The sequence below is a fragment of the Lolium rigidum genome, chromosome 4, assembly GCF_022539505.1.
Source record: "Lolium rigidum isolate FL_2022 chromosome 4, APGP_CSIRO_Lrig_0.1, whole genome shotgun sequence".
In the NCBI taxonomy this organism is placed as follows: domain Eukaryota; kingdom Viridiplantae; phylum Streptophyta; class Magnoliopsida; order Poales; family Poaceae; genus Lolium; species Lolium rigidum.
The window spans coordinates 14,296,699-14,311,189 of NC_061511.1; positions in this window are offsets into that span (position 1 = coordinate 14,296,699).

The following is a 14,491-nucleotide window of genomic DNA, read 5'->3' on the forward strand; positions in this document are numbered from 1 at the left end:
GTAGTATGGATGATTATAAGTAGTAATTGCAATCTGAAATAAAAATGGCAGCAAGCGAACATGTAGCAGAACTTGTTGGAAACGGTGTTTCAATGCTTAGAAACAAGGCCTAGGGATCATACTTTCACTAGTGGACACTCTCAACAATGATCACATAATTGAATAAATAAATGCTACTCTCAAACACTCTCTTGTTGGATAACAAACACCATTCATTGTGTAGGGCTGCAAAAGCACACCTCAAGCCGGAGTAAACAATCTCCACAACGTCATAAAGGAATCACACACGATGCGCACACTGTCACCATCACACCGTGGAGAGTGACTCCGGAGTTCATATTAAAGTAACCTCTAGAGTGCATAATAGACAAGAGTAACATCTACATATTCAACTAGATTACAAAGCTCATGATCACATAAAGATCACACCATGGGAGAGAGAGATGAACCACATAGATACCGGTAGAGCCCTTAGCCTCGGGGGAGAACTACTCCCTCCTCATCATGGGAGTCAGCAATGGCGATGAAGATGGCGATGGAGTCGATGGAGATGGATTCCGGGGGCACTTCCCCGTCCCGGTGGCGTGCCGGAACAGAGACTTCTGTCCCCCGAACTTGGCTTGCGATGGCGGCGGCTACTTAACTTTTCGTGGAAGAAGACCGATCTCTTTTAGGGTTTTCGCGACGAAAGGAATATATAGGCGAAATGGCGGCGCGAGGGGATGCCCGAGGGGCCCACCCCATAAGGCGGTGCGCCCCCCTCTTGGCCGCGCCAGCCTATGGTGTGGAGGCCGTGGGCCTCCCCCTGGCTTGCCCTTCTGGCTCCGTGTGTCCCTCGGAAAATAGGAGGTTTGGCTTTTGTTTCGTCCAATTCCGAGAATATTTTCTGTGTAGGATTTCTGAAACCAAAAACAGCGTGAAAACGAGGACTGGCGCTTCGGCATCTTTTTAATAGGTTAGTACCGGAAAATGCATCAAAATGATATAAAGTATGGATAAAACATGTAGATATTGTCATAAAACTAGCATGGAACATAAGAAATTATAGATACATTTGAGACGTATCAAGCATCCCCAAGCTTAGTTCCTACTCGCCCTCGAGTAGGTAAACGATAAAAAGGATAATTTATGAAGTGACATGCTACCATCATAATCTTGATCAATACTATTGTAAAGCATATGAGATGAATGAAGTGATTCAAAGCAATGTTCTATAGTTTGTTAACAAATAGATAATGACTAAACAACTGAATCATATAGCAAAGACTTTTCATGAATAGTACTTTCAAGACAAGCATCAACAAGTCTTGCATAAGAGTTAACTCATGAAGCAATAGATTCTTAATAGAAGGTTTTGAAGCAACACAAAGGAAGATTTAAGTTTCAGCACTTGCTTTCAACTTTCAACATGTATATCTCATGGATAATTGTCAACACAAAGTAATATGATGAGTGCAATAAGCAAGCATGTAAGAATCAATGCACACAGTTGACACAAGTGTTTGCTTCTAAGATAGAAGGAAGTAGGTAAACTTACTCAACATAAAGTAAAAGAAAGGCCCTTCGCAGAGGGAAGCGAGGATTAAATCATGTGCTAGAGCTTTTCAAGTTTTGAAATCATATAGAGAGCATAAAAGTAAAGTTTTGAGAGGTGTTTGTTGTTGTCAACGAATGGTAGGTGGGCACTCTAACCCCCTCGTCAAACAGACTTTCAAAGAGTGGCTCCCATGAAGGACGTTATCTCTACCAGCAAGGTAGATCATCCTTCTTCTCTTTTGTTTACACATGTATTTTAGTTTTATTTATAGATGACACTCCTCCCAACCTTTTGCTTTCACAAGCCATGGCTAACCGAATCCTCGGGTGCCTTCCAACATTTCACATACCATAGAGGAGTGTCTATTGCAAAATTAAGTTGCTTACTGATGAATCAGGGCAAAACATGTGAAGAGAATTATTAATGAAAGTTAATTAATTGGGGCTAGGAACCCCGTTGCCAGCTCTTTTTGCAAATTTATTGGATAAGCGGATGTGCCACTAGTCCATTGGTGAAAGTCTGCCCAGCAAGATTGAAAGATAAAACACCACATACTTCCTCATGAGCTATAAAACATTGACACAAATAAGGAGTAATAAAGTTTTGAATTGTTTGAAGGTAGCACATGAAGTATTTACTTGGAATGGCAGAAAAATACCACATAGTAGGTAGTTATGGTGGACACAAATGGCATAGATTTTGGCTCAAGGTTTTGGATGCACGAGAAGCATTCCCTCTCAGTACAAGGCTTTGGGCTAGCAAGGTTGTTTGAAGCAAACACAAGTATGAACCGGTACAGGAAAATTTATATAAGAACATATTGCAAGCATTATAAGACTCTACATTGTCTTCCTTGTTGCTCAAACACTTTTACCAGAAAATATCTAGACCTTAGAGAGACCAATCATGCAAACCAAATTTCAACAAGCTCTACGGTAGTTCTCCACTAATAGGTTTAAACTACATGATGCAAGAGCTTAAACATGATCTACTTGAGAGCTCAAAACAATAGCCAAGTATCAAATTATTCAAGACAATATACCAACTACCACATGAAGCATTTTCTGTTTTCAACCAAATAACAAGAAACTCTCAAAACAAATATAAGTGAAGTAAGAGAGTACTTTCTATAAAATAACTAATAGCTCTGAACAAGAGATAAATGAAAACCAAGAGCTAGAAGCTACACAGTGCGAAAACTGAATACTCAACAAATATAAATGAAGAATAGGAGTATTCAAATGAAAAAGCGAAGCATGTCTCTCTCCCAAACAAGATAGATAGGATCCAATTTATTCAGAGAACTAAGATAACAAAACGAAAATAAAAGTACACAGACGCTCCAAATAAAGCACATAAGATGTGACGGAATTAAAATATAGTTTCATTAAAGGTGACCTGATAAGTTATTGATAAAGAAGGGGATGCATTGGGCATCCCCAAGCTTAGATGCTTGAGTCTTCTTGAAATATGCAGGTATGAACCACGGGGGCATCCCCAAGCTTAGACTTTTCACTCTTCTTGATAATATTATATCATCCTCCTCTCTTGATCCTTGGAAACTTCCTTCACACCAGACTCAAAGCAATCTCATTAGAGGGATAGTGCATAATCAAAAATTCACATGTTCAGCAAGGACACAATCATTCTCAACACTTCTGGACATTACCCAAGGTTACTGAAATTTAATGGTGCAAAGAAACCCGCTCAAACACAGTAAAAGAGGCAATGCGAAATAAAATGCAGAATCTGTCAAAACAGAACAGTTCGTAAAGACGAATTTTTTCGAGGCACTTAACATACTCAGATGGAAAAGCTCAAATTGAATGAAAGTTGCGTACATATCTGAGGATTACTCATGAATTTTTGCAAGATTTTATGAATTTCCTACAGAGAGATCAGCTCAAATTCGTGACAGCTAAAAATCTGTTTCTGCGCAGAAATCCAAATCTAGTATCAACTTTCTATCAAAGACTTTACTTGGCACAAAAAAACGAAATAAACATGATAAGGAGAGGTTGGTACAGTAGTAACAACTTATAAGACACAACAAAACAGTAGCAAAATAAAAACATGGGTTATCTCCCAAGAAGTGCTTTCTTTATAGCCATTAAGATGGGCTCAGTAATTTTAATGATGCTCTCGCAAGAAATAAGAGTTGAAGCAAAAGAGAGCATCAAAAGCAAATAAGAAACACTTTTAAGTCTAACTCACTTCCTATGAAAAGTAATCTTGTAAATAAACAAGTCATGTAAGCATAATGCAATAAGCATAGGAAAACAAGACAAGCGCAACTTCAAGATTTTCAACAAAAAGAGAGGTGTTTTAGTAACATGGAAATCCCTACTAGGCTACTACCATATTGTCCTCTCTCATAAAGATTTTTAGTAGCATCATGAACAAACTCAACAATATAACTATCACATGAAGCATTCTTATCATGAGCTACATGCATAAAATTATTACTCTCCACATAAGCATAGTCATTACTATTAATTGTAGTGGGAGCAAATTCAATAAAATAGCTATCATTATTATTCTCATCACCATAATCATCATATATAGGAGGCATATTGTAATCATAATTAATTTACTCCTCAATAGTAGGTGGACTGAAAATATGATAGTCATCATTGTAATCATCATATATAGGGGGTAAAGTATCATCAACGTAAATTTTCTCCTCCATGCTTGGGGGACTAAAAATATCATGCTCATTAAAACCAGCTTCCCCAAGCTTAGAATTTTCCATAGCATTAGCAACAATGGTGTTCAAAGCATTCATACTAATAACATTGCCATTAGCATGCATATAAATTTCCATAGGTTTTTTAATTTTCTCTTCAAACACCTCATGTCCTAACTCAAGATAAATACTATAAAGATCTCTAATATTTTTGTTGTTTCCCATTAAGTCTAACTAGTGAAAATAAAAACAAGAGACAAAAAGATAAAATTGCAGAATCTAAAGGAAATAGCTTCGAGCACTCACACACCGGAAACAGTGCTAGGAAATAGCTTAGTAGTCGGAGTATGTGAATACCTTTTACCTTACCTCCCCAGCAACGGCGCCAGAAAATAGCTTGATGTCTACGCACGCTTCTATTCCTGTAGAAAGTGTTGGGCCTCCAAGAGCAGAGGTTTGTAGAACAGCAACAAGTTTCCCTTAAGTGAATCACCCAAGGTTTATCGAACTCAGAGAGGTAGAGGTCAAAGATATCCCTCTCAAGCAACCACCGCAATTAAGATATAAGAAGTCTCTTGTGTCCCCAACACACCTAATACACTTGTCAGATGTATAGGTGCACTAGTTCGGCGAAGAGATAGTGAAATACAAGTAGTATGGATGATTATAAGTAGTAATTGCAATCTGAAATAAAAATGGCAGCAAGCGAACATGTAGCGAGAACTTGTTGAAAACGGTGTTTCAATGCTTAGAAACAAGGCACGGGGATCATAATTTCACTAGTGGACACTCTCAACAATGATCACATAATTGAATAAATAAATGCTACTCTCAAACACTCTCTTGTTGGATAACAAACACCATTCATTGTGTAGGGCTGCAAAAGCACACCTCAAGCCAGAGTAAACAAGCTCCACAACGTCATAAAGGAATCACACACGATGCGCACACTGTCACCATCACACCGTGGAGAGTGACTACGGAGTTCATATTAAAGTAACCTCTAGAGTGCATAATAGACAAGAGTAATATCTACATATTCAACTAGATTACAAATCTCATGATCACATAAAGATCACACCATGGGAGAGAGAGAGATGAACCACATAGATACCGGTAGAGCCCTCAGCCTCGGGGGAGAACTACTCCCTCCTCATCATGGGAGTCAGCAATGGCGATGAATATAGCGATGGAGTCGATGGAGATGGATGATACGTCCAAAACGTATCTACTTTCCCGAACACTTTTTCTATTGTTTTGCCTTTAATTTGTGTATTTTGGATACAACTAACACGGACTAACGCAGTTTTCAGCAGAATTGCTCTGGTGTCTCGTTTTCGTGCAGAAATCCAACTTTCAGGAAAATCCCCGGAATTAATGCCCAAGGGCTTATTTTTCCAGAAGATTCACGGAGCCAGAAGGGCAGGCCAGGGGGGCCACGGCCCCCACACCATGGGCCGGCGCGGCCTAGGAGGGGGGCGCGCCGCCCTATGGTGAGGCCCCCTCGGCCAGCCTCCGACGCCCCCTTTTCGACTACTTAACGCCTTCGACCTAAAAACGCACGGGGGGTTAGACGAAATCGCCAGAAGACATCCAGAACACCGCCGCCATCGCGAAACTCCGTCTCGGGACCAGAAACTCCGTTCTGGCACTCCGCGGGACGGGGAATTGGAGGAGATCATCGCCATCATCACCACCGACGCCTCTCCATCGACCAGCCATGTTTCCCCCATCCATGTGTGAGTAATTCCCCCGCTGTAGGTTGAAGGGGATGGTAGGGATTGGACGAGATTGGTCATGTAATAGCATAAGATTGTTAGGGCATAGTGCCTAGTGTCCGTAATTGGTACTTTTATGATATTGTTGCAACTTGTTATGCTTAATGCTTGTCACTAGGGCCCGAGTACCATGATCTCAGATCTGAACACGTTACTGTTTCATGATGATATGCATTGTTTTATGATCTTACCTGCAAGTTGTATACACGTATTGCTGTCCGGAACCCGAGGCCCCAAAGTGACGGAAATTGGGACAATCGGAGGGGAAGGCGGTGATATGAGGATCACATGTGTTCATGGAGTGTTAATGCTTTGCTCCGGTGCTCTATTAAAAGGAGTACCTTAATTTCCAGTAGATTCCCTAGAGGCCCGGCTGCCACCGGCTGGTATGACAAAAGATGTTGTGCAAGTTTCTCATTGCGAGCACGTACGACTAAATATGGAACACATGCCTATTGATTGATTAGTACTTGGATACCGTTTTATTATTATCTGCAAATGCCCTACCTTGATTGTTACATTAGTTTCTCTTATCCATGCAACGCCCGTTCATCCATCCTTGTGCCTACAGTATTTTAATCCTATTGTTTACTATAATCACTACTGCTGTCTTTGTTACACTGCTGCTGATATTTCACCACTGCTACTGCTATAAAACTATTATTACTGATAAACTCTTGCGAGCAAGTCTGTTTCCAGTGCAGCTGAATTGACAACTCCGCTGTTAAGGCTTACAAATATTCTTTGGCTCCCCTTGTGTCGAATCAATAAATTGGGTTTTACTTCCCTCGAAGATCGTTGCGATCCCCTATACTTGTGGGTCATCAAGACTATTTTACGGCGTCGTTGCCGGGGAGCATAGCTTTATTTGCAAGTTCACTTGGATTGATATTGTTCGCTGCAAATTCTCCATCATGGGTAAACCTCGCGATACTAAAGTCGCCATATTACCATCCACTACAAGAAAAGGTACAACTCTGAGTACCTCTGCTGCTCTTGATTCACCATCTGTGATAAGTAAACTTGTTTCACCACCACAAGCTTCACATGCTGGTACTTCTGCTAGATCTAAAAGTTCCTCTTATAATTTTGATGATGCTTCTGCTGTGCTTGATAATGATGGTTCGTTAGGATCTTTTCTAGATGCTACAATTGCTAGGTCTAGACAAATTGAAAGTACTGAAACTCCTAATGAAAATGCTGCTACACCTGTTGATTCACCTGAGTCTGTTGAATACTCTAGTGATGATCTTGATGAAGATTATGTAGAACTTGATGATGATTGCATTGATAAATGCAATGCTACTACTGGTACAAGTAATATTAAAAAGCTTCTTGCACAACATACTCGTTAGATATAAAGCTGTCTCCTGATCCTAAATTTGCGACATCTCCTATAAACATTAAGGATAAGGATTATGATTTTTCTCTTGATTTATCTCATATATCTATTGTTGAGAAAACACCTTTTTGTGGTACTGAAAAAGAAAGTGTTGTAGAACACATGAATGAGCTTTCAACTTTGAGTAGCTTGTTTTCTGATGATATCAAGAAGCGTACTTATTTTGTTGCTAAAATTTTCCCTTTCTCATTAAAGGATGATGCTAAAACTTGGTATAATAGTTTGCACCCTGATTCTATTGATAGTCCAAGAGATTTGCTTGATGTTTTCTTTCGGAAATACTTTCCTGCTAGTGCTCAACATATTGCTTTGCAGAAAATTTATAATTTTGACCAGGAAGATGGAGAGAAATTGCCAGAGGCTTGGGCAAGATTTTGCTCTCTTATCAGAGCTCGGCCTGGACATGATTTGGAAAAGCATGATTTACTTGATATATTTTATAGTGGACTAACCATTGAGTCTAGGGCATACCTGGATAGTTGCGCTGGTTGTGTTTTCAGGAAAAGAACTCCAGACGACGCTGAAGAATTATTGGCTAGAATAGGCCGGAATCATGATGATTGGGCTACACCTGAACCAACCTCGACACCAATATTGAAGAAGAGGGGTATGATTAAATTAAATGATGAAGATATGAGGGAAGCCAAGAAATCTCTTAAAGAGAAGGGTATTCAATCCGAAGATGTGAAGAATTTACCCCCCATAGAAGATTTATGTAAGATCACTCCCCCTTCATCCATGATTGAGGTACACTCTCTTGAACGCTTTACTAGGGAAGATATTCCGTATTCAAAACCTCCTACTCAATGCTTAGATGAGTTTGATAATTATATTGTTAAGCAAAATAATTTCAATATGAGAGTAGAGAATCATTTAATGGAAAATTCTCGAGCTATTAGTGAATTGCATGGTATTGTGGAGAGAACCTCCAATGATGTTAAGATGCTTGTTAAACATTTTCATATGGTTCAAACTCATATTGATCAACTCACTAAAGTGCAAAATGACTTGTTAAAAAATAGTTCTAAAGAAAAACATGCTTATGAAGTAACAACTAGAGGCGGTGTTTCTACCCAGGATCCTCTATATCCTGAAGGGCATCCCAAAAGAGTTGAACAAGATTCTCAACGAGCCGAAACTAGTGCTCCATCTAAGAAAAAGAAAAAGAAACATAAAACTGTTGTAGAATCTTCGAACTCTGTTAATGATCCTAATAGTATTTCTATTTCGATGCTGAAACCGAAAGTGGTAATGAACATGATAAAGATAATGATAAGAATGATGCTTCTGATAAAAAAGAGGTTGAAGATGAACCTGAAAAGCATGCTAAAAATAAAAAGTATACTAAAGAAGATTTTATTGCGAAGAAACATGGTAACGAAAGGGAATCTTGGGTTCAAAAGCAAATGTCTTTTCCTGCTAAGAAGTTAAAATCAAAGGAAGAAGAACACTATAACAAATTTTTTGATTGGATGAAACCTTTATTCTTGCAAATCCCTTTGACTGATGCTATTAAATTGCCTCCTTATTCAAAGTATATGTGATGCGTGTAATTGACACGTCCGTTGGGAACCCCAAGAGGAAGGTGTGATGCGCACAGCGGCAAGTTTCCCTCAGTTAGAAACCAAGGTTTAATCGAACCAGTAGGAGTCAAGAAGCACGTTGAAGGTTGATGGCGGCGGGATGTAGTGCGGCGCAACACCGGAGATTCCGGCGCCAACGTGGAACCTGCACAACACAACCAAAGTACTTTGCCCCAACGAAACAGTGAGGTTGTCAATCTCACCGGCTTGCTTGTAACAAAGAGTTAACCGTATTGTGTGGAAGATGATTGTTTGCAAGAAAACGAGTAAAGAACAAGTATTGCAGCAGATTTGTATTTCGGTATAAAAGAATGGACCGGGGTCCACAGTTCACTAGAGGTGTCTCTCCCATAAGATAAAAGCATGTTGGGTGAACAAATTACGGTCGGGCAATTGACAAATAGAGAGGGCATAACAATGCACATACATGTCATGATAAGTACGAGTGAGATTTAATTGGGCATTACGACAAAGTACATAGACCGCCATCCAAGCTGCATCTATGCCTAAAAAGTCCACCTTCGAGGTTATCATCCGAACCCCCTCCGGTATTAAGTTGCAAAGCAACGAGACAATTGCATTAAGTATGGTGCGTAATGTAATCAATAACTACATCCTCGGACATAGCATCAATGTTTTATCCCTAGTGGCAACAGACACATCCATAACCTTAGGGGTTTCGTCACTCCCCGGATTCACGGAGACATGAACCCACTATCGAGCATAAATACTCCCTCTTGGAGTTACTAGCATCAACTTGGCCGAGCCTCTACTAATAACGGAGAGCATGCAAGATCATAAACAACACATAGGTAATAACTTGATAATTAACATAACATGGTATTCTCTATCCATCGGATCCCGACAAACACAACATATGGTATTACAGATAGATGATCTTGATCATGTTAGGCAACTCACAAGATCCAACAATGAAGCACAATGAGGAGAAGACAACCATCTAGCTACTGCTATGGACCCATAGTCCGGGGGTGAACTACTCACTCATCACTCCGGAGGCGACCATGGCGGTGAAGAGTCCTCCGAGAGATGAATCCCCTCTCCGGCAGGGTGCCGGAGGAGATCTCCAGAATCCCCCGAGATGGGATTGGCGGCGGCGGCGTCTGTGGAAGGTTTTCCGTATCGTGGTTCTTCGTATCAGGGGTTTCGCGACGGAGGCTATAAGTAGGCGGAAGGGCAACGTGGGGGGCCACACGAGGGCCCCACACCACGAGTCGGCGCGGCCAAGGCACGGGCCGCGCCGCCCTATGGTGGCGGCCCCTCGTGGCCCCACTTCGACTCCTCTTCGGTCTTCTGGAAGCTTCATGGCAAAATAGGACCCTGGGCTTTGATTTCGTCCAATTCCGAGAATATTTCGTTACTAGGATTTCTGAAACCAAAAATAGCAGAAAACAGCAACTTGCTCTTCGGCATCTTGTTAATAGGTTAGTTCCAGAAAATGCACGAATATGACATAAAGTGTGCATAAAACATGTAGATATCATCAATAATGTGGCATGGAACATAAGAAATTATCGATACGCCGGAGACGTATCGGCATCCCCAAGCTTAGTTACTGCTCGTCCCGAGCGGGTAAAACGATAACAAAGATAATTTCGAAGTGACATGCCATCATAACCTTGATCATACTATTTGTAAACATATGTAATGAATGCAGCGATCAAAACAATGGTAATGACATGAGTAAACAAGTGAATCATAAAGCAAAAGACTTTTCATGAATAGTACTTCAAGACAAGCATCAATAAGTCTTGCATAAGAGTTAACTCATAAAGCAATAAATCAAAGTAAAGGTATTGAAGCAACAAAAAGGAAGATTAAGTTTCAGCGGTTGCTTTCAACTTGTAACATGTATATCTCATAGATAATTGTCAACATAGAGTCATATAACAAGTGCAATATGCAAGTATGTAGGAATCAATGCACAGTTCACACAAGTGTTTGCTTCTTGAGGTGGAGAGAGATAGGTGAACTGACTCAACATAAAGGTAAAAAGAATGGTCCTTCAAAGAGGAAAGCATCGATTGCTATATTTGTGCTAGAGCTTTTATTTTGAAAACATGAAACAATTTTGTCAACGGTAGTAATAAAGCATATGAGTTATGAAAATTATATCTTACAAGTTGCAAGTCTCATACATAGTATACTAATAGTGCCCGCACCTTGTCCTAATTAGCTTGGACTACCGGATCATCGCAATACACATGTTTTAACCAAGTGTCACAATGGGGTACCTCCATGCCGCTCGTACAAAGGTCTAAGGAGAAAGCTCGCATTTTGGATTTCTCGCTTTTGATTATTCTCAACTTAGACATCCATACCGGGACAACATGGACAACAGATAATGGACTCCTCTTTAATGCATAAGCATGTGGCAACAATTATTATTCTCATATGAGATTGAGGATATATGTCCAAAGCTGAAACTTCCACCATGAATCATGGCTTTAGTTAGCGGCCCAATGTTCTTCTCTAACAATATGCATGCTCCAACCATAAAGGTGGTAGATCTCTCTTACTTCGGACAAGACGGACATGCATAGCAACTCACATGATATTCAACAAAGAATAGTTGATGGCGCCCCGAAGCATGGTTATCGCACAACAAGCAACTTAATAAGAGATAAAGTGCATAAGTACATATTCAATACCACAATAGTTTTTAAGCTATTTGTCCCATGAGCTATATATTGCAAAGGTGAATGATGGAATTTTAAAGGTAGCACTCAAGCAATTTACTTTGGAATGGCGGATAAATACCATGTAGTAGGTAGGTATGGTGGACACAAATGGCATAGTGGTTGGCTCAAGTATTTTGGATGCATGAGAAGTATTCCCTCTCGATACAAGGTTTAGGCTAGCAAGGTTTATTTGAAACAAACACAAGGATGAACGGTGCAGCAAAACTCACATAAAAGACATATTGTAAACATTATAAGACTCTACACCGTCTTCCTTGTTGTTCAAAACTCAATACTAGATATTATCTAGACTCTAGAGAAACCAAATATGCAAACCAAATTAGCAAGCTCTAAGTGTTTCTTCATTAATGGGTGCAAAGTATATGATGCAAGAGCTTAAACATGAGCACAACAATTGCCAAGTATCAAATTATTCAAGACATTTTAGAATTACTACATGTAGCATTTTCCAATTCCAACCATATAACAATTTAACGAAGAAGAAACTTCGCCATGAATACTATGAGTAAAGCCTAAGGACATACTTGTCCATATGCTACAGCGGAGCGTGTATCTCTCCCACAAAGTGAATGCTAGGATCCATTTTATTCAAACAAAACAAAAACAAAAACAAACCGACGCTCCAAGCAAAGTGCATAAGATGTGACGGAATAAAAATATAGTTTCGGGGGAGGAACACAATAATGTTGTCGATGAAGAAGGGAATGCCTTGGGCATCCCCAAGCTTAGACGCTTGAGTCTTCTTAGAATATGCAGGGGTGAACCACCGGGGCATCCCCAAGCTTAGAGCTTTCACTCTCCTTGATCATATTGTATCATACTCCTCTCTTGATCCTTGAAAACTTCCTCCACACCAAACTCGAAACAACTCATTAGAGGGTTAGTGCACAATAAAAATTAACATGTTCAGAGGTGACACAATCATTCTTAACACTTCTGGACATTGCATAAAGCTACTTGGACATTAATGGATCAAAGAAATTCATCCAACATAGCAAAAGAGGCAATGCGAAATAAAAGGCAGAATCTGTCAAAACAGAACAGTCCGTAAAGATGGATTTTATTAGGGCACCAGCCTTGCTCAAATGAAAATGCCCAAATTGAATGAAAGTTGCGTACATATCTGAGGATCACTCACGTAAATAGGCTTAATTTTCTGAGTTACCTACAGATAATTAGACCCAGATTCGTGACAGCAAAGAAATCTGTTTCTGCGCAGTAATCCAAATCTAGTGTTTACTTTACTATCAAAGACTTTACTTGGCACAACAAAACATAAAAGTAAGATAAGGAGAGGTTGCTACAGTAGTAAACAACTTCCAAGACTCAAATATAAAACAAAAATACTGTAGTAAAAACATGGGTTGTCTCCCATAAGCGCTTTTCTTTAACGCCTTTCAGCTAGGCGCAGAAAGTGTATATCAAGTATTATCAAAGGGTGGTGCATCTACATCGGGGTTTGGAGTTTTCTCAACCATGCATAGTATATTGGATACATAAGTTTCAGCGTCTCCCTTTTCATTAGTCTTGGGCTTGCTACTCTCATCGAACAAATTTTCAGGAACAAGCCAAGCATAGTTATTTTCTAGTGCATCATTCATAGATAGGAGTTTACATGGTATTGGTGCTTTGATTTCCCCACCATCATTAGTATTATTAGTGTACCTTATTCTATCCATGTCCATTTTTTCAAGGAGACCAACAAAATTAGTATGAGAACCAAGCATATTAAATTTAGCAAAGACCTTTCTAGCCTCTCTTGCTAGACCACCAAATTCTCTAAGAAGGGTTTCTAAAACAAAATCTTTCTTTTCCCCCTCTTCCATATCACCGAGTGTAAGAAACATGTGTTGGATTATAGGATTGAGATTAACAAATTTAGTTTCCAACATGCGGACTAAAGCAGCAGCAGCAATTTCATAAGTAGGAGCAAGTTCTACCAAGTGTCTATCTTCAAAATCTTCAACGGTACTAACATGACTGAAAAATTCTTCTATATTGTTTCTCCCAATTATAGACCCGCGTCCTATCGGTATGTCTTTTGTGGTAAAATTAAAAGGAAACATGATGAATCAAGTAAAGTAAATGCAAGTAACTAATTTTTTTGTGTTTTGATATAGCAAATAAGACAGTAAATAAGGTAAAACTAGCAACTAATTTTTTTGTGTTTTGATATAATGCAGCAAACAAAGTAGTAAATAAAATGAAGCAAGACAAAAACAAAGTAAAGAGATTGGGAAGTGGAGACTCCCCTTGCAGCGTGTCTTGATCTCCGCGGCAACGGCGCCAGAAATTTGCTTGATGCGTGTAATTGACACGTCCGTTGGGAACCCCAAGAGGAAGGTGTGATGCGCACAGCGGCAAGTTTCCCTCAGTTAGAAACCAAGGTTTAATCGAACCAGTAGGAGTCAAGAAGTACGTTGAAGGTTCATGGCGGTGGGATGTAGTGCGGCGCAACACCAGAGATTCCGGCGCCAACGTGGAACCTGCACAACACAACCAAAGTACTTTGCCCCAACGAAACAGTGAGGTTGTCAATCTCACCGGCTTGCTGTAACAAAGAGTTAACCGTATTGTGTGGAAGATGATTGTTTGCAAGAAAACAGTAAAGAACAAGTATTGCGACAGATTTGTATTTCGGTATAAAAGAATGGACCGGGGTCCACGAGTTCACTAGAGGTGTCTCTCCCATAAGATAAAAGCATGTTGGGTGAACAAATTACGGTCGGGCAATTGACAAATAGAGAGGGCATAACAATGCACATACATGTCATGATAAGTA